The sequence below is a fragment of the Manis pentadactyla genome, chromosome 7 (assembly GCF_030020395.1).
Source record: "Manis pentadactyla isolate mManPen7 chromosome 7, mManPen7.hap1, whole genome shotgun sequence".
Taxonomy (NCBI): domain Eukaryota; kingdom Metazoa; phylum Chordata; class Mammalia; order Pholidota; family Manidae; genus Manis; species Manis pentadactyla.
In genome coordinates, this window is record NC_080025.1 from 54,618,316 (window position 1) to 54,643,012 (window position 24,697).

Sequence of the window (24,697 nt, forward strand, 5' to 3'; positions counted from 1 at the left end):
GAATGGTAAAAAACTTACTTTGCTATCATTTTTCTTTTAACATAAGCATGACAATTACATGTGATAAAAATCTAGGTCTAAATATGTCTAAAAGAGCCCTTTCAATAAATGTAAAATAAAAGCATAAGATGATTTAATTGGCAACTTTTTTCCTTTAATGGTATTTAAAACAATGATACATTTGAATTGATAGCATCATATACTCAATAATATGTGGTTCATAAAATTTGCCACATAAAGTGATGACATAAAAAATATGAGGTGCATCTTTGCTGTGGACTTGGAGCCTGTTACCACATATTACTAAACATAATTAACTAAGCACTTGGTGGTGAATTCCTCAGTCTCCAACTTCCCATTTATGAGATATACGATTCCCATATATTTGCTCTTAAGAGCAGAGCAGCTAGACTAAGACTCTGGTGTGGAAAGAATAACAAAATTCTATAACTCTGTAATTCACATCAGTAGAATATTCTGATACTTTTTTTGTAAATTTGTCACCACTTCTGTGCCACACTTTTAAGTCTAGCATCTGTTAACTTCTTCCCCATGGCTCCTTCCTTGAGTAGGAGCATGGATTAAGAGGAAGAAGGAGAGAGTCTATTTTGTAGACTATGCCCTGTGAATGGGATAGATCTGTTCATAATTGTGTAGCTTTCCCTGTCCCAAGTGACAAAAAGAAGGATTTCAATAGTGCTTACAAGATGTCTGTGACATAATGAACACCTCTGTTTATAATGCAAGATACGTTGTACAGCAGACCAATTCCTTTGGACCCAACGTATGGCTATTGTAGGAGAAAGTCTCAGGGCACAAACCTAACAGTTTTGGTTTTCTACAGTCCCAACCTAATGTTTCATTCTTCTGTCCTTACTTATTTTATCCTCGTTAGGTTCACACAGAGTTTAAATTTATTCCCCACCCAAAAACCCACAGGAATCAAGCAAATGTGTTTTGATGGATTTCTGTAGTTTCCTTGCAGAACCAGATGTTGGACAGCAGCCATCTTAGCAAGAACTCTTTTTTAGATGAGGCAGGTCAAAAAGGGGAGGAAATCTGAAGAAAAAATCACTTGGGGAAAAAAATATGTTCAGCATATCCACAAATAAGAAATTTAGTTAGTTAGTAGATATTCATACATTAAGGATTTGAAGCCTGTAAACCTTGGAAGTGGCATGGACTTCTGCTCACTAAGGCTGACCTGGCTACAGCCACCACTGAGTGCCCAGTCTGCCAGCAGCTGAGACCTACATTCAGTCTCTGATAGGACACCATGCCCCGGTTGACTCTACGCTGGGGAAAGGGAAATAATCAAAACTTTTTGAAGATTGGACACTGCCTCTGAACTGACACTAACTGGGGGAGACACAAATGGCACTGTGGCCGACCAGCTGGAGGAGAGGCTGATGGAGGTCAGGTGACAAGTGGAGTTTTAGCTCAGGTCCATCTCACAGCAGATCTAGTGGATTCCTGACCTCATCCTGTGGTTATTTTTCCAGCTCCAGAAAGCATATTTGGAATAACAAATATACTTAGCAACTAGCAGAATCCCTAGCTGTTCTCAAATGCTAGTGGCATCAAGATTGCCTGAAGGACTTGTTCAAACAGAGATACCACATTTCAAACTCTGTAGGTCAGGGGTGGGCTACAAGAATTTGTATTTGTAACAGGTTCCCAAATGATGCTGCTGGTAGGGGTGTCATTATTTGAGAGCCACTGATGTAAGCCATAGGTAATGATTAAACACTTTTTTTGTGTGTTGATTTCTTGCCATAAATATCTGAGACCACAGAGATGCCATGTGATGAAGAAAAGGTCATTGTTAGGGTACAGATGGAATCAGTGCATGATCCAGCCAATGCGAATGATGAGATGATTTCGGTGTTATATCTGTAGATATAAAACCATGAGGGAAACTCGCACAGTTCAGGAATTAAGGTTTAAATTTTGTTGTTAAGAGAGTTCTTAATAATTTTGAAACACATGTAGTTTCAGCCCTTTCATCCTCTTCAGCAACACGAAGATCCTCTGAAATCAGATGAACTAGGAATGGAAGTTTTAATAGTAAATAGTATAATATTTTCAATAAGAGTTTAATGAAAAAAGAAAAACAGTGTGTATTAGTTTCCTAGGGCTGTCATAACCAATTACCACAAACTGGTGGGCTTAAAGCAACAGAAATTGATGCAGAGTTATGAAGGCCAGAAGTCTGAAATCAGTATGTCAATGGAGCCAGGCTCCCTCTCAGGGCTCTAGGGGAGGATCCTCACCTAGCTGATCCTCTTGAGCTTCTTCAGGTCCAGGCATTCCTTGCCTTGTGGCAGTGTAACTGCAGCCTCTGCTTCTGTCATCAATGGCTGTCTTCTCTCTGTGTTGAGTCTTGTCTTCTAAGGACACTTGTCATTATATTTGAGGCCCACCTACTTAATCCAGGATGACCTCATCCTTCACTTAATTACAGACTACATTCATGGGTTCTGGGGGGTTAGGGTTTGGAAACATAATTTTAGGGGCCATTATTCAACCCACTACAAACCATAACTTATGAAAGAATCCTTTCCACTTGATTTGCTGTTCACTAAAATTTCACTTATTTGAAATTTTGAGAAACATAGAGTGGGGTATGCTTTTGCAGTCAAGCTGTTATGTAGCTGTAGAAAAACAGAACAATGATAATAGTTTTCACTCCATTCTTTTTTAAGGGAACACTTTTGTTATGTTTTAGGCAAAACCTTTCATAGTCTCTTGTCTGCAAAGTTGACTATCAGGGATTACTCCCATCCCAATGAAAGGGAATCTCTTTCTTCTTCCCTTGAATTTAGTCTGGCTCTTTGGTTTGGTTTGATTAGCCAAATAAGGCAGAAATTATTTTGTGTGACTGATGGACACAGGCCTTAAGAAGCTTTGCAGCATCCATTTTTACCCTCTTGGATAAAATACTAGCTATAATGTAAAAAAGTCAAATACTCCATGAGAGAGAGAAGCCATGTGGACAGATGGAGACACTGGAGGAAGAGAGATTACAAACAGAGGAGAGGAATGGTGAGCTCAAGGCCTTCCAGGCACCCCGGTGGGAATCATATGAGTTAAGCCCTCGCTGAGCTGCCTTTGTCAAAATTCTGTGGAACCAAGAAGAGCTATCACTGCCAAGCCCTACTCAGGTTACAGAATTATCAGCAAATAAATAATTGTTTTTAACCCACAAAGGTTTTTTGTGGAGGTGTCTTTTTTATGCAGCAATAGATAACTGAAATGGTTTGTTTTAAATATAAAAATCAATACACATATGGTACTTAATGAAAATGGTATTTGTTAGTGAGGATATAGAGAATAGGTCCCCTTATTGTAAGAAAATTCATTCTGCTTTTTATTGTTCATAACTTTTCTGTAAGAATCCATGACTATCTTCTGACTTTTTAGTTATTTCTGTCAAACTTATTTTGCCGTGAGCTGAAATGGTAAGATTTGAAAAGATCAGGAAATAGGCTGGTGGAAAAGGGCAATTTTCATACAAGGGAGCATGTTATTATTCCTTTCAACTTTGTTGCTTTTGCTAGGAATGGCTAGGTGGTTATTGGTATATTGGAGATAGAGAAGTTCATAAAAATTAAGTTATAAAGACATCAAGCCTAGCTTAGAACATTTAATACCAATCCAAGGAATTTTGACTGAACAGTAAAGAGCCATGCATGTGACAAATTTTTGAAATATGTTAGGAAAATGAAGTCTTTCACTTTCAGGCTGGCATTCAGTATCTTCCCACTGTTCATCAATTAATCTGTTTATGTCAGACTGCCTTAAACACGAATACCAGAATTGAGGTGAGGGTATCCAGTAAGGGGCTGTGGCAGTCATCAAATATTAGAGTAAATGCTAGAGATACAACTGTAGGTAAGATAACCAATGAAGAACCAGTGGACCATAATTTTCTGCATATTTTTCCATTAAAATGGGTTTCCTGTTGCTTGCAGAAATTGTGAGCAGCAATCCTTGATGGTTAACAGAGAATAGCAATGGAGGCTGTGGCTATAGGTAGCCAGTTAAGGAACCAGCTATAAAGCCTAGTTTTAATCATATTACATTTAAGGTGTCATCTAAAAGTTAAAAGATGATTTTGAATGGAAAGGGACAAAATACATATGTGTAGATTTAGGATCTGTTCTCTGTTTAATGCAAACAATATGGTGGTTTAGAAAATGAGGTCTGTAGGATAACTAGGTAGTAACTCTAACTCTACTATTTAGTAAATCTGAGCTATATTAAGAAGTTGCTATCTTGTCTTTAAATCAGCTTTTTCACCTGTACAATGGAGATGATAAAAGCACCTATCCTCTAGGATTGCTGTGATTAAATGGGCTAATATATCTAAGGCATTTAAAAGTGTTTGGCACATAATTCCTGCTGTATAAATGTTAACAACTAAATATGTGCCAGTCATCCTGCCAGTATATGTTCTCCCCTTCCTTTTTAATAACAGAAGCCCTGAGTTGTTAGGGGTGACAATAATCTCAGCTAATAGGAAAACTAGCTTTCCAAAGCTCCTTTATAAATATGGTTTGCAAATGATTTGTAAGTGGAAGTTGTTAGATGTAACTTATGAAAGTTATTTAAAAGGGCTTAGTTGGCTACTTGGATTGTTTTTTCTTTTGTTTTTCCCTCCTCTTCCTTTTATGGAATTAAGAAATCCTGACAAGCTACAGGAAACTTCTTGGACCATGAGGGAAAGATCAAAAGAGCAGAGTCCTTGATTTTAACATCTTTGAGTCACTGAATCATGCCATCAAATATTTTCAAACCTTGCTAGACTTCTTATTACACAAGAAAAATATAAATATAAACCTTTGTGTGCTTAAGCCACTGTAGATGGGTCTGTTATTGCCTAACATAATTCCTAATTGATAATCTTTTATTAGTATTATGAATAAAATTTCCAACTAAGAAACAGTTTCTTAGGAGAAAGAAAATGAATGGATCCAAGGAAATATATCCTGAAGCCAAAAAAGGAAAATATTTCAAGAAAGGGAAAATATAAATATACCTCATAGTGCCTTGCTTCTAAGATGTTATTTATAATCCCCACAGTAACCATGAAGAAAATAACTAAAATACTTACAAAAAAGGAAATGAGAGAAAATCAAAAGGATACACTAAGAAAAAAATCTGACATAAAATAAGGTAGTATTGGAGAATTTGAATCCCCAAAAAGATATAATACATGTAGAACACAAATAGCAAAATGACAGAAATAAGTCCTTCTTTATCTGTAATCACTTTAAGTGTAAATAGATTAAATTCACCAATTGAAAGATAGATTGGCATAATAGATTAAAAAACATATCTTGTAGTTGGAGATTCAACAATGTGCTGTCTATTAGAGACTCACTTTAGACACAAAGATAAAGTAAGTTGAAAATGAAAGGATGTAAAAATATATTCTATACAAATAGTACCCAAAAGAAAGATAGGGTGTCTTTGTTAATATCAGATAAAATAGACTTTAAGTCAAATATTGTTATGAGACAGATAAGGATATTATCCACTGATAAAAATAGTCATTCATCAAGAACACATAATAATTATAAACATATATGCTCCAAACAACAAAGCCTCAAAATATATGAAGCAAAATAACAAAATCAAAGGGAGAGATAGTTCTACAACATTGTTTGGAGACTCCATATCCTACTTTCAAAAATGGACAGAAATAATGGATAGAAATATACAAGTACCAAAACTGACTCAAGAAGAAAGAAATAAAAATCTGAACAGACCAACAAGAAATCAAATGACTCTGAAAACTACAAGACACTCATGAGAGAAATTAAAGAATATACCAATAAATGGAAACCCATCATGTGCTCATGGATAGGAAGAATTAATATTGTCAAAATGGCCATGCTGCCTAAAGCAATCTACAGATTCAATGCAATCCCTATCACAATACCAACAACATTCTTCAACAAACTAGAGCAAATAGTTCTAAAATTCATATGGAACCACAAAAGACCCTGAATAGCCAAAGCAATGCTGAGAAGGAAGAATAAAGTGGGAGGGACTATGCTCCCCAACTTCAAGCTCTACTACAAAGCAACAGTAATCAAGACAATTTGGTACTGGCACAAGAACAGACCCATAGACCAATGGAACAGACTAGAGAGCCCAGATATAAACCCAAGCATATATGGTCAATTAATAAATGATAAAGGAGCCATGGACATACAATGGGGAAATGACAGCCTCTTCAACAACTGGTGTTGGCAAAACTGGACAGCTACATGCAAGAGAATGAAACTGAATTATTGTCTAACCACATATACAAAAGTAAACTCAAAATGGATCAAAGACCTGAATGTGAGTCATGAAACCATAAAACTCTTAGAAGAAAACATAGTCAAAAATCTCCTGAATATAAACATGAGCAACTTTTTCCTGAAAGCATCTCCTTGGGCAAGGGAAACAAAATAAAAAATGAACAAATGGGACTACATCATGCTAAAAATATTCTGTACAGCAAAGGACACCATCAGCAGAACAAAAAGACATCCTACACTATGGGAGAATATATTTGGAAGCAACCAAAGTGTCCATCAGTGGATGAATGGATAAAGAAGATATGGTACATATACACAATGGAATACTATTCAACCATAAGAAAGAAACAAATCCTACCATTTGCAACAACATGGATGGAGCTGGAGGATATTATGCTCACTGAAGTAAGTCAGGCACAGAAAGACAAGTACCAAATAATTTCCCTCATTTGTGGAGTAAAACAATGAAGCAAATCTGAAGGAACAAAATAGCAGCAGACTCAGAGACTCCAAGAAGGGACTAGTGGTTACCAAAGGGGAGGGGTGGGAGGGGGTGGGTATAGAAGGAGGGAGAAGGGGATTGTGCGGTATCATGATTGTTGCACATGGTGTGTGTGAGATCACAGGGAAGACAGTGTAGCTTAGAGAAGACAAATAGGGACTCTGCGGCATCTTACTACACTGATGGACAATGACTGCAATGGGGTATGGTGGGGGACTCGATAATAAGGGTGACTATAATACCACATTGTTTTTCTTATGAAACCTTCATAGGAGTGTATATCATTGGTACCTTAATAAAAATATAGAAAGAAATCAAATGAGTAATCAAAGATTTTCCAGCAAAAAAAAAAATACCTAGGACCAGATGGGTTCACTGGTGAATTCTACCAAACATCTAAATAATTAACACTATTCCTTTTCAAACTCTTCCAAAAATAGAAGAGAAAGGAACATTTCCTAACTTGTTCTATGAGGCCAACTTTATCCTGATACCAAAGCCAAACGAGGATACTACAGAAAAGAAACTACAGACCAATGATCCTTATGAATATAGATGCCAAAATCAAGTACAGTTCCCAAACTCTACCAACCAGCTAACTGAATCCAAAAGCAAATTGAAAGGATTATATGCCATGACCAAGTGGGATTTATCCAAGGTACACAAAGGTATTTCAATAGAACAAAATTAATCATTGAAATATATGTTATATTAATATAACAAGGAGAAAAACTACATGATCATCTCAATTGGTGCAGAAAAAGTATTTGACACAATTCAATAACTTCATGATAAAAAAAACACACACTTAGAAAAGTAGGAATAGAAGGGAAATTCCTCAGCATTTATAAATGGTGGGGGACTCGATAATAAGCATATTTATAAAAAACCCATAGCTGATATACTCAATGGTGAAAGACTGAAAACTTTCCCCAAGATCAACAAGACAAGGATGCCTACTCTCACCACTGCTATTCAATATTGTACTGAAAGTTCTAGCCAGAAATATTGAGAAGGAAAAGAAATACAGGTTAGTTGAATTGAAAAGCAAGAAATAAAACTGTATTTGTGGATATATGATCATGCAGATGACATGGGTCTATAAGGAAAATCCCAAAGAATCCCACAAAAAAATCACTTTAGCTAATTTAAAAATTCAGCAACATTGCAGAGTAAACGATTAACACAAAATTTGATTTTATTTCTGTAAACAGCAATGAACAATCTGCAAAAGAAATTAAGAAAACAATTTCATTTACAATGGCATCCAAGAAAATTAATTCTTAGGAATAAATTTCAGGAGGGGAGAGACTTGTACACTGAAAACTATAACTACATTGCTGAAAGAAATTAAAGACACAAGTAAATGGAAAGACATCTCTTGTTCATGTTTTGGAAGACTTAATATTGTTAAGAGGGCAACAATATCCAAAGCCACCTACAAATTCAGTACAACCCCTATCAAAATTTCAATGGTCTCGTTTTGCAGAAATGGAAAAGCTGATCCTCAAATTCATATGTAATTTCAAGGGGCCCTCGATAGCCAAAAAATACTGAAAAAGAACAAAAGAAGTAATCATACTTTAAAATTTCAAACCTAGCTAAATACAATAATCAAGACAGTGTGATATGGGGATAAATACTGACATCTAGATCAATGGAACAGAACTGAGAATCCAGAAAACAATCTAACTGTAAGTGGTAAAACTGTAGAACTTGTAAGAGAAAACTTAGGAATAAACCTTCAGTCCAAACCTTGGATTTGGCAATGGATTCCTACAAATGACACCAATAGCATAAGCAACAGTAAAAAAAATGGATAAACTGGACCTTAACAAAATTAAAAACTTTGTGCATCAAAGAATATCACTAAGAAAGCAACCTACAGAATGGGAGAAAATATTTACAAATAATATATCTGATAAGGGTCTGGTATCCAGATTATATAAAGAACTCTTACATGTCAACAAAAATTAAGGAAACCACCATACACATTGTAGTTATTCAATTCCAAGGGTACCATGTCAGAATAACTTGTGATTTTTGTTGCTTGTAGTTCTTTCTCTGCATTATATTAATATAACAAATGGAAAAACTACATGAACATCTCAACTGATGGAGAAAAATTTGACAGTTCATCAAGTTTTCCTGATAAAAGAACACTCAGAAAAGTAGGAAGAGGAGGGAAATTCCTCTTCATAAATACATAAGCATATTAAGAAACTTAATTATCATGTGGGAAATTGCCTTGTTGCAATGGTATTCTACAAGTACACTTTACCATCAAGCTACCCCAGAGAGGCTCATAGACTAAATCAAGATGCTTGAATCCTTCAGTGTATTAAATCAATTTAAAACACACAAAAAGAGGGAAAAGGAATGATAGTTTAACACATTAAGTGTAAGTTGCAAGCCAGGAAGAAGGAACTCATGACCTATATCCTTGTTTAAGTAATGTTTACTTGGCTTGCCCCTCCCTGGGCTGCATTAGTATTCCTTGTTGATTTTGGAGTTATAAGGATATGCAAGGTTGTGCAAGGGGGCTAAGCAGATGGAAGTTGCCCAGAGTTAACCACACACACAGTTGCTCTGTTGAAGCTACACAGGGACATGTATTGCCAGAGCTGTAGTTCACCAACTAGCCTGATGAGCAAATGCAATATTTTATTTGTACTTCTTAGGTTGACCAGTGGGGCCAGAATGGGTGTCAAAATGGGTGACCAAATAAGGTTTCATGAATAAGTAAGTCAGTATGTCTCCTGTATTAGTGTATCACAAATATTAGGGGCCTCTTGGGACTTCAATCCCTTCTTGGTTTATCTGTCATCTGACATGTCTCATAGGTTAATAGCTTACTTATCTATGTTAAGACATTTTAGGATTCCTGCCCATGTCATAGAAAACATTTGATCACTTATTATCTATGTTTAACACATTTTTTAGTCTCTTCTATGTTAAAGCTACTAACTTGATTTTGTATATTTAACACAGCCTTTAAGTTTTACCCATTCCATTTATTTTTCTTCTTTCCCATAGCAGAATCAAATATTCTTAATTAATGTATGAAACACATACTACATTATATTATTTGATGTATGTTCAAGGTATTACATTATATGTATTATACACATAATAAAACTTACTCCAGGCTTTTAGCCAATGAGTGCAAATGAGATCAGATGAGACAGTGATAATCCCCATTTCCCTGACTCGTGCCTCTGCCTCTCTAACACAGGACCTCTAACACAGTACTATGCAAATTCTCTGGCTGGTCATTTAGGGAGTCCTCAGAATGCCTCAGGTGCACTCATGTCTTCATATTTGCACTGTACTTGTCTGGTGGATACAATGTACTCATGTGTTTCAGGAACGGAATACACCTACCTTCTAGAAATTATATATATACATTAGTCAACGGAGAAGTTTATTCCCTATTGTCATTTAGTTTATTTTGAGTTTTCTCCTTCCACCTCAAAAAAATTCCTAGATATGAGTCCTATATGACTCATATCTCAATGACTCTAAATGATTCTAAAAACATAGTGTCTGAGCCTACCTTACTGGATCAAGCTCAGTATTCTTGAAGCTTTACGAATCTTTTTTTCAAGTCACAATGGTCCTGTTCCAGTGGGTTTCTCGTGGCCCTACCCCACTGATTCATCAGGAGCAACCACACACGTGTATCAGTCTCTGACTCAAACTGAGATGCCCCACACCCACATATCTGTCACATATTTATTGTTCCAAATTTTTTAAACAAGCTTGAGTCATGTGTACTATCACAGTTGAAGGACGTGAAGTTACATGGAGGTAAAGAAGCTCGCCTAGAGATAATGGGCCCTGTCTAGACCTGTCATGCACACCCCTCTCAGGCCTTGTCATACTGAAGGTGACTACACGTATGTTTATGTCATTTCAAGGTGACTGAGGATAAGAGGTGTCTTGTTATTCTAACATATAGCCACCTAGCTGTGAAGCTAGATGGTACTGGTGGGGAAAGATATTGTTTCTGTACCCTGATTGTTAACTCCTGATTCTTGGCCCCTGATCGGTGGGGCTTGTTCTGAGGTATGATTGTGCCCTTCCTGTTTCTTCATGCTGATGGTAGCAGTACAGGTTGTCATTAAGTTGATGAGTGAAAACTGGACAGATGACCAATACAGTATTATTGGTCTCTTGAATCCCCTTTCATGTCTTCTATGAGCCTTGGCACTAAGGAGATGAAAATTAGTACAAGGTTTTCTAAATAGTGCAATTTCTACCTTGTAGTTCCAGATTACATTCTGGTGACTGTAGGAAATATACCCAAAGACCATGTCTTTGACTAACAGAAATCTTAGAATTAGAGTAGGAACTCTCAACAGCAGGCCCTTCTTGAAGACCTATTCACTTGGGTCTGGCATTTTGGAGGCTGAAAAATTATCTACTTCCTTTAAGGAAAAGTTTGGACCAAGAGGTAATATTTAAGCAGATCTTTGGAACTCAAAGTCAATGGCATATTTCAGAACGATCAAATTTAATATGGTTTGAGGTTTTGCAATAAAGTCTCATATGATCCTAAGCAAAGAATGAAACTCCCTTCCCAGAGTCCAGGAAAGAACTTGAGCTGATGGTATTAAAAAATAGGTTAAACCAAACCAAAGGAAACAGACAGTAGGATGGGAGGCTCTGCCAACACAGGGTGGACTGGAACACATAGTCACATACATTATCATTTTCCAAAACATCCTCTCTCCTGGAAGCCAGTGTTACCACTTGGCCTGCCAAAGGCCATGTGACCAGCCATTAATAACAACCTCAGGTCAACCATATCCTATGAAACTGTTAACCCTTTAATCTCACAAGAGTACTGTTTTGAAGACGAGTTGGTATATTTCTGTGTTGAAGGAATTTGAAGATTTGAGCTAGCCCAGAAGACGTTATCTAAAGGGACATTTTTCTTGCAAAAGTTATATAGTTTGTTCCTCTGCTAAGGACTGCAGAAGATGACATTAAATTGTGCCCAATATTTTAAGCCCATCACAACAATTTATGGGAAATTATTATATGTATTTGGATATTCCTCAAGGAAAAAAAAATATTTTAATAAGCATTCTGTTCACATACATGAAATAAAGATCTTACTAGTTACTGAAATGCTACTTTGCCCTCTTTAGGCAGACATTGTGTTCAGTATTTTCATTCACTTCTTAATTTAATCTTCTAAATAACTGCTTTGCAGAGTATAAAGTTAGAGAAACCAAGAACTAGAGGGTCTCAGTAATGATTCTACTTGGTAAGGGTGATTGGCTTTATGGGATTAAGGTCTCCTCCCTTTATATATCCTCCACTACCCATATTATTCTCACAGAAAATATAACCAAACTTTTCTTTGCAACTGAAATGTGCATTTCTTAGTGAAAGTTTTCTTCAATTTTTTTGTGGTAAAATGCCCATAACTTAAAATGTATCATATTAACCATTTAAAGTGTATAGTTCATTTGTATTAAGTATATTAATATTGTGCAACCATTAATACCACCCATCTCCAAAAATCTTTAAATCTTGCATAACTGAAACTCTGTGCCTGTTTAGGAATAATTCCCCATTCTCCCCTCTCCGCCAGCCCTTGGCAACCACCATTCTACTCTGTCTTTTGATTTTCACTCTTCTAGGTATCTCATAAATGGAATCACACAGTATTTCTCTTTTTGTGACTGGTTTATTCACTTAGAATAATGTCCTCAAGGTTCATCCATGTAGCATATGTCAGAATTTCATTCCTGCATGGTATTCCTTTGTATGCCTAAATGATATTTTGCTTATCCATTTATCTTTTGAGGAGCACTTGGGTTGCTTCCCTGTTTTAGCTATGGCAAATAATGCTTCTCTGAACATAGAAGTACAAATATCTGCTTGAGTCTCTGCTTTCAATTCTTTTGAGTATATTTTCAGAAGTGGAATTGACAGATCATATGGTAATTTTGTTTCATTTTTTTAAAGAAACACCATATTCTCTTCCAGAGCAGCTACACCATTTTACATTCCCACCACCAGTGCACAAGGGTTCCAGTTTCTCCACATCCTCACCAACACTAGTTATTTTCCCATTTGTTTGTTTGCCTTTTTTTTTTTTGGTGTAGCCATCCTAATAGGTGTGAGATAGTATCTCATTGTGAGTATGATTTGCATTTCCACATGATATTGTGGTAATTATTATTAGTGATATTGAACATCTTATCATGTGCTCAGGACAGACTTGGTAATGTATATTCCTTTTAATATGCTGTTGAATTCAATTTCTTAGTCTTTTATTGAGGATTTGGCCTCAAAATTCATAAGATACATTGTTATGTAGTTTTCTTTTAGCATCTTTGGCTTTGGTATCAAAGAATGCTGGCCTCATAGATTGAGTTAGGAAAGAAGTGTTCCCTCCTCTTCAATTTCTTGGAAAGGTTTGAGAAGGATTGGTGTTAGTTCTTCTTTAAATGGTAGAATTCACCAGGGAAGCTGTATGTCCAGGGCTTTCTTCATTGGAAGATTTTAATTATTAATTCAATCTCCTCACTAGTTACAGGACAATTCAGATTTTCTATTTCATTGTGATTCAGTATTTGTTAGATTCAGTATTTGAAAGATTCCTCAGAAAGTGTCTATTTCATCTAGGTTATCCAATTTGTTGGCATACAGTTGTTCATAGTACTTCCTTATAATGCTTTTTTTTTTCTCTAGAATCAGTAGTAATGTCCCCACTTTCCTTTATGGTTTTAGTAACTTAAGTTACTTAGGCTATTAAGTAACTAAGTCCTTTTAGTAACTTTTCCCTTTTTTTTCTTAGTCAATATAGCTAAGGTTTGTCAATTTTGTTGATTTTTGAAGAATCAACTTTTAGTTCCATTGTTTTTTTCTTGTTTTGCTATTTTCCTATTTTATTTATCTTTGCTCTAATGTTTATGATTCTCTTCCTTCTGCTAGACTTTGACTTAGCTTATTTTTTATTTTAGTTCTTTAAGTTATACATTTAGGTTGTTGATTTGAGATATTTCTTATGTTTTAATGTAAGCATTTATAGCTATAAATTTCCCATTAACACTGCTTTCAACATATTCTATAAGTTTTGGTATGTTGTATTTTCATTTGAATCTTAGTATTTTATGCTCATTTTCATTTTTATCTTAGTATTTTTTGATTTCTCATGTGATTCCTTTTTTATCCATTTGTTTAACAGTGTATTGTTTAATTTCCACAAATTTATGAAATTTCCAGTTTTCCTGTTATTGATTCCTAATTCATCCCATTACAATTGGAAAAGATACTTTGTATGATAACTATCTTTCTTAATCTTTTGAGATTTAATTTGTGGTCTAACATATATTCTATCCTGGAAAATGTCCCATGTTCACATAAGAAGAATGTGCATGCTCTTGCTGTTGGTAGAGTTCTGTGCACATCTATTGATAGAATTGTTTTGTTCTGTTGTTCAAGTCCTCTGTTTTTTATTTATCTCTGTATGGTTGGTCTATTCATTACTGAGAGTTGGATATCAAAGTCTTCAGTTATTATTATAGGAATGCCTATTTTTCCTTTCAAGTCTGTCAATTTTTCTGTATATATTTTGATAATCTTTACTAGATACATATAAGTTTATAACTGTTAAATCATCTTGCTGTATTAAAGCTTTTATTAATATGTAATGTCCTCCTTTGTCTCATAAACTTTTTTGATTTGAGGTCTATTTTGTCTGATATTAATATAGCCACCCCTGCTCTCTTTTGGTTACTATTTGCATAGTATGTTTTCCATCCTTTCACTTTCATCCCATTAGTGTCTTTGGATCTAAAGTGAAACTCTCATAAATAGTATATACTGGGAATTTTTTTAAAAATCCATTCTGCCAATCTCTATTTTTGATGGGAGAGTTTAATCCATGAACATTTAAAGTAATCATTGATAAAGAGGGACTTCACATCTGTAATTTTACTATTTGTTTTCTATATGATTTATGTCTTTTTTGTTCCTCTCTTGCACAATTTTCTCTTTTATATATAGCTGATTTTTTTTTGATAGTGAAATGTTTTAATTCTTTTCTCAATTCTTTTGTATGTATGCTATAACTGTTTTCTATGTGGGTACTGTGGGCATTGCATTTAACATCCTATAGAGTTATAACATTTTAATTTGAATTAATACTAGCTTAACTTCAGTGACTCACAAAAGCTGCTTACATATAGCGTGGTCCTCATCCCTTTCTGTTATTATATAGCAAAATTATATTTTTGTACATTGTGTGTCCAAAAACATTTCCTAGTGCATTAGTCTCTTATATTATGTAGAAACAAAATGTGGAGTTACAAATCAGTTACAATAATCCTAGCTTTTAGATTAATAATTTTTAATGTATTGTCTCTTAAATCACATACAAAGTGGAGTTACAAAATGCCATTACAATAAGACTAGCTTTTATGATTGTCCATGTATTTACCTTTCCTGATGTCTTTCTTTCTACATTTGGCTGTAAAATACTGTCCTTTCATTTCAACATGCAGGACTCCCTTTAGGATTTCTGCAGGGTCGATCTAGTGCTAACAAACTCCCTTAGTTTTCATTTATCTGGAAACATCTTAATTTCTCCTTTACTTTTGAAGGAAAGTTTTGGTAGAAATAGGATTCTTGGTTGACAGTTTTGTCTTTTAGCATTTTGAATTTACTAGTCCACTGCCTTTCAGCCTCCAAAGTTTGTGATGTAGAATCTTCTGATAATTTTATTGAGTATCTCTTGGATGTTAAAAGTCACTTTTTTCTTGCTACTCTCAAAATCTTCTCTTTCTCTTTGGTTTTCAACAGTTTGACTATAATGTGTCTTGGTGTTGGTCTCTTTGAGTTCATCCTACTTGAAGTTCTCTGCCTTTTGGGGTGTTTGTATTTATGTCTTTCATCAAATTTGGGAATTTCGGGGCTATTATTTCTTCAAGTATTCTCTCTGCCCCCTCTCTTTTCTCATTCTGGGTAAACTCCCAGAATTATTATGTTGGTCTGTTTGATGATGTCCCACAGGTCAACTGGGCTCTGCTCATTTTTCTTTAATCATTTTTCTTTCTGTTCCTTAGATTCAACAATTTCAATTGTCATACTTTAATGTTTCCTAATTCTTCTGCCTGCTCAAATGTCTCTAGTGAAATTTTCATTTCAGTTTTTGTACTTATCAGTTCTAGAATTTCTTCTTTTGTTCTTTTTTGGTTATTCTATCTCTTTATAGTCATTTCTATTTCACTTATATATTGTTTTATTGACTATCACCACATATTCCTTTAGTTCTTTGAATAGCTTTACAAGAGTTGTTTTAAAGTTTATGTCTAGTAAGTCTGACATCTGTTTTCTTTCTTGGGGGAAGTTTCTGTTGGGTAATTTTTTCCTTTATTGGCCATATTTCCTTATTTCTTTGTAGGCCTTGTGAGCTTTTGTTGTTGAACATTGGACATGTGACTCTAATAATGTGTTAGCTCTGTGAACCAAACTCTCCCCTTACCCCCAGAATTGCAGTTTTGTTTTTGTTTTTGTTTTGGTTGTTGTAGTCTGTTTCCTTGCCAAGAATCAGCCTGAGATGTAAACCTAAGACCTTCTCAGGTCTCTTTTGAGCCTGTGCCTTTCCCTGAGAATGTGTAATGACTTTAAATTCCTCTGTATATGCAGTTGCTTTGAGACATTTTAGTCTTTAATATGTGGCTCCAAAAAGGGGAAAAAGAAAATATGAAAGCAGGAGAGAAGTGATACTGGCCCTATAAAATCCCTGGAAATGAATCAGTCAGAGGTGGAGGGTCTTGCAATAATAGTGATCCTTGATATTGGAAACAGATCCCCAATATATGGACAAATAAAGCTTGGTTTCCTCAAGCTTCAGGAACATGTGTACAGCTTCCTGCCATAGTGTGTGGAGTAGGCAAAGGGGGAAGGTCAAGGGTAGTTGCTCCTAAGAGCTGAAATTGACTGAAATTTACCACAATTTAACAAAGTTGCAACCTTGAATAGACTTCAGAGTTCCAAAATTGTTATATCAGACAGATTCTGTAAGTGCAATTGTTGTCTTGTGGGGAGACAGATTCCTGATGCTTCCCACTCCATCATCTTATCAGTTTTATGAAATTTTTTAAGAAGTGGTTCTATTTTAACTATCTTCATTTGAGCATCTTGTTATATTATTTACTAATATGTTTTTACATATACTTTATTTTAAATTACATTTGATCATAACTACTTGCTTAATTTTTAGTTAGACATGTTTTTCCTGTTTTGTATTTTTCCTGGTGCCTTCTCTTTCTTCCCTTTTTTTTGACTCCATTTAGATCAACCTTCCCCTTTTCCCAAGTAATGTGACCACAACCCAACATGCATTCATTTGCCTCATGCTCATGATATCATTCATTGATATATAAGTACATAAACATAGTCTATCATTGTTTTTATTTAAAAATGGATCATATTGTATACAACTGTCTGCATCTTGCTTATCTCACTCATCATGAAGTTATGAAAATTCCTCCTAATCTATTGGTACAGCTCTAACAGAACTCATGCTTTTACTAAGAATTCTGAAATAAACGTCCTTATCTATAGGTGCTTTTTAATTCAACAGGATATTTCTGGTTTCTCCTTAGTTTGTACAGCAACAAAACACTGGACAACCTGCAAATGCACAACTTTTCATGGTCTCAGCAGAGAGCTTATGCCACAGGGGAACACCTAGCCTGACATTAAAGGAAAGAGGTACTTTGGGAGGGATACAGAATGTGAACATTTGCTTACCTGGAGCAGGTGCCATTGGATGCCATATATGTTGGTAAGAATTTAGTGAAAATTTTTTAATGAACTGCTAAAGGCCAAGTGTGGGAAGCCAAAGACAAGGAAACACTGTGCTGTCAGGCACTTCATAAACCTCACTCACAAGAAAGTTTGGAAGCAGACTGGCACTCCTGAGAAAATGCACTTGTCATGCAGGGCTGAAGGAGGGAGAGCAGCAGCTGCTACAAGAAAGGTATGAAAATCTTCCTAGATTTTTCTTCCCTATCTTCTCTATGGAGGAAAATAAAACAAAACACTTCAGCCACTAGGGAAAGAGCAGCAAACTCTCTTGCCTTTATGATGCTGGTGAAGACCCATTGCAGCTGGAGGAAGGTAACAGGAAAACCTCCATCTCTAGGAAAGGAACAAGACTACATCCTGGGTCCAGACCACTAAGTTTCCTACAGTTTGGAGGGGAGCAGAATCAGACATGGTTCCATCACTGAGACCCGGGGCCAAAGACCAAGGCTGAATCAGAACCATAGAGAATGTTCTCTAGTCCACTCCTTTTCCTCACCAGGCTAACAAGAATTAAGTAATAAGTAAAAGAAATCTACTTCTGGGAGAGGGGTATAACTACGAAGAGATACCTCTGAGGTACAAAAGGATGACCCAAAGTTGAGAGTGTAGCAGACATTAAGAAAATACTAGCAAACCATCCTGCACCCTAAACACAAATTAATGCTAGTGGCGTGGGTTAGACTGTTTAGGTTTCTATAGCAAAATACCATAGACTAAGTAGCTTAAACAACAACTTTATTTTATCACAGTTCTAGCAGGTGGGAATTCTAACATCAAGGCACCAACATACTCAGTGGCTGGTGAGGGCCTACTTCCTGTTTCATAGATGGCTGTCTTGCAGCTACCTTCCCTGAAAGAAAGAGCAAGGGAACTTTCTGGAACGTCTTTTATAAGGGCACTAATTCCATTCATGAGGTCTCTACCCTCATGACCTAATCACCTCTTAAGGCCCCACTTCCTAATACTATCACATTGGACATTAGGATTTAACATATGAATTTTGGACAGATGCAAATATTCGGTGTGCAGCAAGGTATTTGAAGCCTGTGGTATACAGAGAGTAATCATAGCAACAGCAGGAATCAAACCCAGCTCAACTCATTACTAAATTACCAAAATACTCACGTTAAGTCCCTAGCAAAAGAAAAAAAATGCTCATTTCCAGGCATAAAAATTATTTACCTTAGTCTATACTGTACTACCAAGATGTATGACATTGTTCTCCCCCAAAATTACAAAGTAGCCAGAAAATAACACCCTTTCAAGAGACAAAGTGTTCAGTATAGCCAGCCTGGGACATGGCCCAGATGTTGTTAACTACCAGACAGAAAATTTTAAATAACAAGGTTAATGCTGTTAAATCTCTAGTGAAAAGGTGGAATATGCACGATCAGATGAGTAATTTCAGGAAAGAGATGAAAACTATGCAAAAAAAAAAGAATCACATGGAAATACTAGAAGTGAATACATAGTAAGAGAAATGAAGAATGTCTTCAATAGGCTCATCAACAGCCATGGGAAGAACATACAAAGAGACAAATTAGAGTGAGAAGATCAAAACAGAGGGTCTAAGAAGTATGCAAAAATACCAAATGATCTATCATGTGTAATTGGATTTCCAGGAGGAGAAAAATGGCATAGAACGGAAGAAATGTTTGTATTTGAAGAGACAATGGTCAAGAACCTTCCAAAATTAATGATAAGTACTTAAACACAGATCCAAGAACCTCAGAGAACACCAAGCAGGACAAATGCCAAAAATAAATTAGCAAACAAAAACACTTAGGCACATAATAGACAAATTGCTGAAACAAAGACAAAAAGAAAATCTTGACATCATCACAAAAAGACTCTCTTTTGCCTTCCAGATTTTATATAAGTGCATCTGATTTGCCAAACCTAAATCACATCCAGGATTCTAGACTTAGCAAGGGAGTCTGAAAGATGTAATTTTTAACTCTCCAGATTTTGCAAAACCAAAACACACACTAGAAGAATAGTGGCGTGGATTTTGAATACCAAATAAGTATGTCCACCAGGAAACATATGCACAAATAAAGTTTTGTTTTACTGTGTAGTTTATTTTTTAAATGTATGTTATAATATTTTTAAATGCATAAACATCAACAACTATAAATGTATAATAATTTATATAGGAAATTGCAATTTGAAAATCACAAGTATACTATTTACACCTATACACATTTTAGTAGTTATTCAATGATTTATTTCTGTAGTTTACAGCAATTCCTACTACCATGTTCATTATTTGGAAGTACATATTTCCCCACATCTATGTTAACATTTGGGTATAAGGGTTTTAATATTTTTCTACTATGTTTGGAGAAAAGTGGTCAAGTATGACTTTAATGTGCATTTTCATATTACTCTAAAATTTATTCTTTTCAGATGTTTCTTGGTCATTTGAACTTCTTTAAATTGCCTATTCATATCTTATACTCTTTTCTTTTGAATTATTTATCTTTTCCACTTGTTAGAGCTCATTTTTAAAATTTAGATATTAATCATTGAAATGTCATTACATGATATTTTTCATCTTTGGTTTTATTTTGAAAAGGTTTTAATATTGAAAGTTCAAATATATTTATATATTTTTAATAGCTTCTGACTTTCCAATATTGGCTAAGATCTCCCCTGCCTTAGATTGTACATGTAGTCTCTTAGATTGCATTATAAAACAATTACTAGTATAACTAATATTACTACATTTGTGTGTGTAATATATCTAGAAAGTTTCTTTTAATGGTTAAGTGGGAACCAATTTTCTTTTCTTCCATTTTGATAACTAATGATAGCACCATTTATTCAATTACTAACCTTTTTCCACTTTGTAAAACCACAACTTTAGTTAAAATATTAAAATTATCATATATACAGATCTGTTTCTGTATTCTGTGCTCTGTTACTCTGGGTAATAAGTCAGTCTATAGCTATGCCAATATCATATTGTTTTCTCAGTATTTTTGTGCTAAGTTTGAATAGCCTGAGAAACAAGTTTCTCCCTCCCTTTTATTCTTTCATTGTAATAATCATGGCTGTTCTTGGGTCTTTTTTCTGAATAGAATTTGAGATAACCTAACCCAATCCCAACAAGAAACTCTAATAGAATTCTAATGAAACTTTAGAACATTTTATATTGTTTGGAAAGATTAACATTTTTATGATGGCAAATCCCTAACTGGATCCTGATTTTTAAATAAAATGCTTTAATTGTTTTGCTCTTTAGGGTAATAGTTGCTACTGATTTTTGGTCATAAAACCAAAGAGTCGGTCTTTCCTTGTACTTTAATTTTACTCAGAATTTCTTTAAGGAATGGCTTTTAAATCTTAACAATCATATATTTATGATCAGTTGTTATATTCTTGATTTTTCCCTTATAATCTGTTAATGTAATAAAGTATATTGATTAAGTCTAGCAGTATATCAAAATAATAGTAAATGAAAATCAAGTAGGATTTATTTTAGGACTACAGTGGTGGTTCCACATTTTAAAAAATACTTGTTTTCTAATTTGGTATAATTTATGCAACTATGTCTGTATTAATAAATGAGATCAGTCTATATCTCATTTTATATTTTGGATACTGTCTTTATTCAGTTTTAGTTTTAAAGTCATCCTGGGTTCATAAAATTATTTGGAGAATTTTCCAGCTTTATACTGGCCTAGAATAGCACATATTTTAAAAATACATTAAAAAGTTTGAAAGCAAGAAAGGGGAATTCTTAGGTGTCCAACCCAAAAATGGAAGCAAAAAGCTGGAGTGGTGAGTAGTTTAAACCAGAACCGAGTTTCCTACATGAAGGTGAGGTTCGTGGTGGGCCACGTATTTCGAGTACTAAGGCTTGGATGAATTTTACCTCACTATCTTGAAAAACTGCAAGATTCTTATCATATGCCTGAGACCTTACATGGAATAAAAATTACTTTAAGAGATTAAAACACCAAGCCTGTGCTATGCTAGGGTGTGAAGTACAAAAGATATTACTCAGATAAATGCAAGCCAAAAAATTAACATTAAAATACATTAAAACCATTTGACCCGTTGGAACGCCCCATAAAAGCACAGATTTGGGGGAATGTTTCCAAACCTATGCAACATCTGCTGAAGAGTTACTTGGTCAAAAATTAGAAACCGTATTTGCAAACAAATCACCATGAGGTAGATTCAGTATATGCAGCAAACAGAATAAACAGTTCAAACCTGAAATTTAAAAATATAGTAATTGAAATTTAAAAATTCAGTGGATAAATTAAATAGTAGATAAGACCAGCTAAACAGAACTGACACATTGTAAGATTGACCAATAAAAAATATTAAAAATATGAATAAATACAAATAATAAGATAGGAGGCATCAAGTCAGGTCAAAAAGAAGTTTCATGAGGAAAGAATAGTATACACTATATACAAAGGGTTAATGAAAGGGCAATTTTCAGAATAAAGACATCAATTTCCAGATTTAAAAACCATGCTCAGTCTCAACTTTGTTAAAACAAATCACGACTGGATAAATCATATTAAAACAAAACTGAACTTTGAGGTTAAAAATACGTTTAAAATAACTTTTGATACATATAACTTTCCATATACCATGTCCTCAACCTTTACATATACTTCTTCCATTGACCACTTTCTTCCTTCCTTGCCTCAGCTAGTATCTTTTTCTTATCTCAGAACTTTGTTTCAGCAGTTTCATTCCACATCCAAAAGATATGGGTAACCTAGTTTCAGAAGCACACTTAGAAACTATTATTCTAATTTTTTGTAAAAATCTCTTCTCTGAAACTTTAGCATCTTGTTATGACACTCTACCTTTCAACATTATTGTTACTGATTTTCTTGGTTGTTATTTATCTTTTTATTTATAAAGATTCATGGACAGTAAGTCCAATGAAATAGAAAATTTCGGTAACTCTGAATAATAGTTTCCTAAGATTTTCATCTAGTTTGATGGACAACTGACTTCGGTCTATTTCAATCATGATCTGGTCCTCTATTCTTTACCCAGTATTGCTCTATATTTTGAAACAGCATCTAATTCAGTAGTACCAGACGTCATAGTCTATTACATGAATTCTCTTGCTAATGTTTTCACTTACTTCACATACTAATCCTTCCCCTTTCCTCTAAAAACTCATTCCTTGATCAGCCCAAATATCTACAACTGGTAATTGCTTACCTGGACTACTGGCTCCACCTGGTTGAAAAATAATCTATACAGATCAGTGCCTGATTTGGGGCCTCCGTGCTTATCTGGACTCTCAATATCATCTGCCATTTCTTCCACATTTCTCCAATTAACTCCTTCTTCAAGCTCACAGTGATTATTTTACGCCTTCACCGCCGTCATCAACTTTCTTAGCCATCATGGCTCTATACGTACTCATTCTTTACTTCATAGGAAGTAGACACTCAGTTGAGTTGACTATGCTAAATGTTCTTCACATGGAAGAACAATACATTGAAAATTAAAATGTAAATGAAACTGGGAAAAGATGTGGAGGTAATGGCTTACTTGTAATATAAAGAAAATAAAATTAAGTAAGAAAAAGATAAATACTTCCATTTAAAAATGGGCAAAGAACATGAGCATCCATATGACTGGTCGGATGAGATACCATTCTTTCATCATTCATCTATGCAACACTGGGCATGGGAGGGATTTGTTTGACAAGTATACAAGGAAATTGCTACTCTCTGCAAGTGGTAGGAATAACATTGTACCAAACAGTTATACCAATTTAGATTCCTATTACCAGAATTTCAGATTCTAATTCCACTTTTAGGAACCCATCTAAAAAACTTGGAGCTGCTTTTTCTTTTCTCCTAAAAAAAGTAGAGATAGAATATAAAGCTGAAGACTGAAGTTTGAGTAACAACTACTTATAAAGTTTGAGAAAAATGAAATAAGCCAGTTAAATGAAAAGAGAGAGAAAAGAGACTTTCAGGAAGGTAGTTGGGAAAATAGAAAGTACAATGTCAAGGAAATCAGAGAGACAATTAAATTCCAGTAGGACATCAGCAGTATCAACTTTGATAGAGGATCAATTAACATGATTTTTAAATGGATGAATTGGGCCTAACCCCCTTTGAAAGCTGATGCTGAGAACTTGATACTTAACCATTTTTGGAAATTGTAACATGCACCTGTTGCCCACCAACTAGTTAAACTTCCATAAAGAGTAAATACACTTACATATTTACTAACTGTTGTTGCCTTTTTAAAGTCTTATGTGTTTAAATCAAAACTCCAAGAGGGATGGATCTAAAGTTTAAATCTCAGGCTTTTCTCTGGGCAACATTGCATTGTTATTTTGCTCTAGGCCATCAAAATAAGAACTATTCAAGAAGACGGCTGCTACTATAAAGGTCATCTGGAAAGTCCATGGAAGGGCCTTGAACTGCTGCTGGGAAAGGAAAATTGTCTTCTGGCCCATGAGCTGGCGTACTTGTCTGCTGAGTGGCTTCAGTGGTTTCATCTGTTGCTGAAAGAGCCAAGAAAAAGGGATAAAACAGGACTGTAATCCACACCACAGGGAGCTGGACAAGAACAGCAGCTAAGTGCTGTGTTTGTGTGCTGCCTCTTCTGGCCCCACGGACTCTGTGGACTTTCAATCTTCATTTCAATACGAGTGATCCAACCTTGGCATTCATTGAGTTTTTATACAGCTTGCTGATAGCCCAAACGTGCTAGCATATACAATGTCAAATTATGATTTTGCAAAGCATTACAATGTCCTGGCAGGAAGAGTAAATGCCTCCCATGTTCTGGTATCCTGTGTACATTCATTGGATGTTCACAGAGAGAAAGGACTAGATAGAATACCTAGAAACTGATTTTTGCCTTCATACAGTCTCTAATAAAGCACTGACTCCATTGTAAATCATGAAAATAGTCTGGAGACATCACAGTTTGAGTCTCTGAGGTTCAGATTGTTAGTTCAACATTAGGCATTGAAAATCCTCTTCTTTTTTTCTTGATACTAAAGTGTTGAAGGAGAAAACAAAACAATAAATTATAA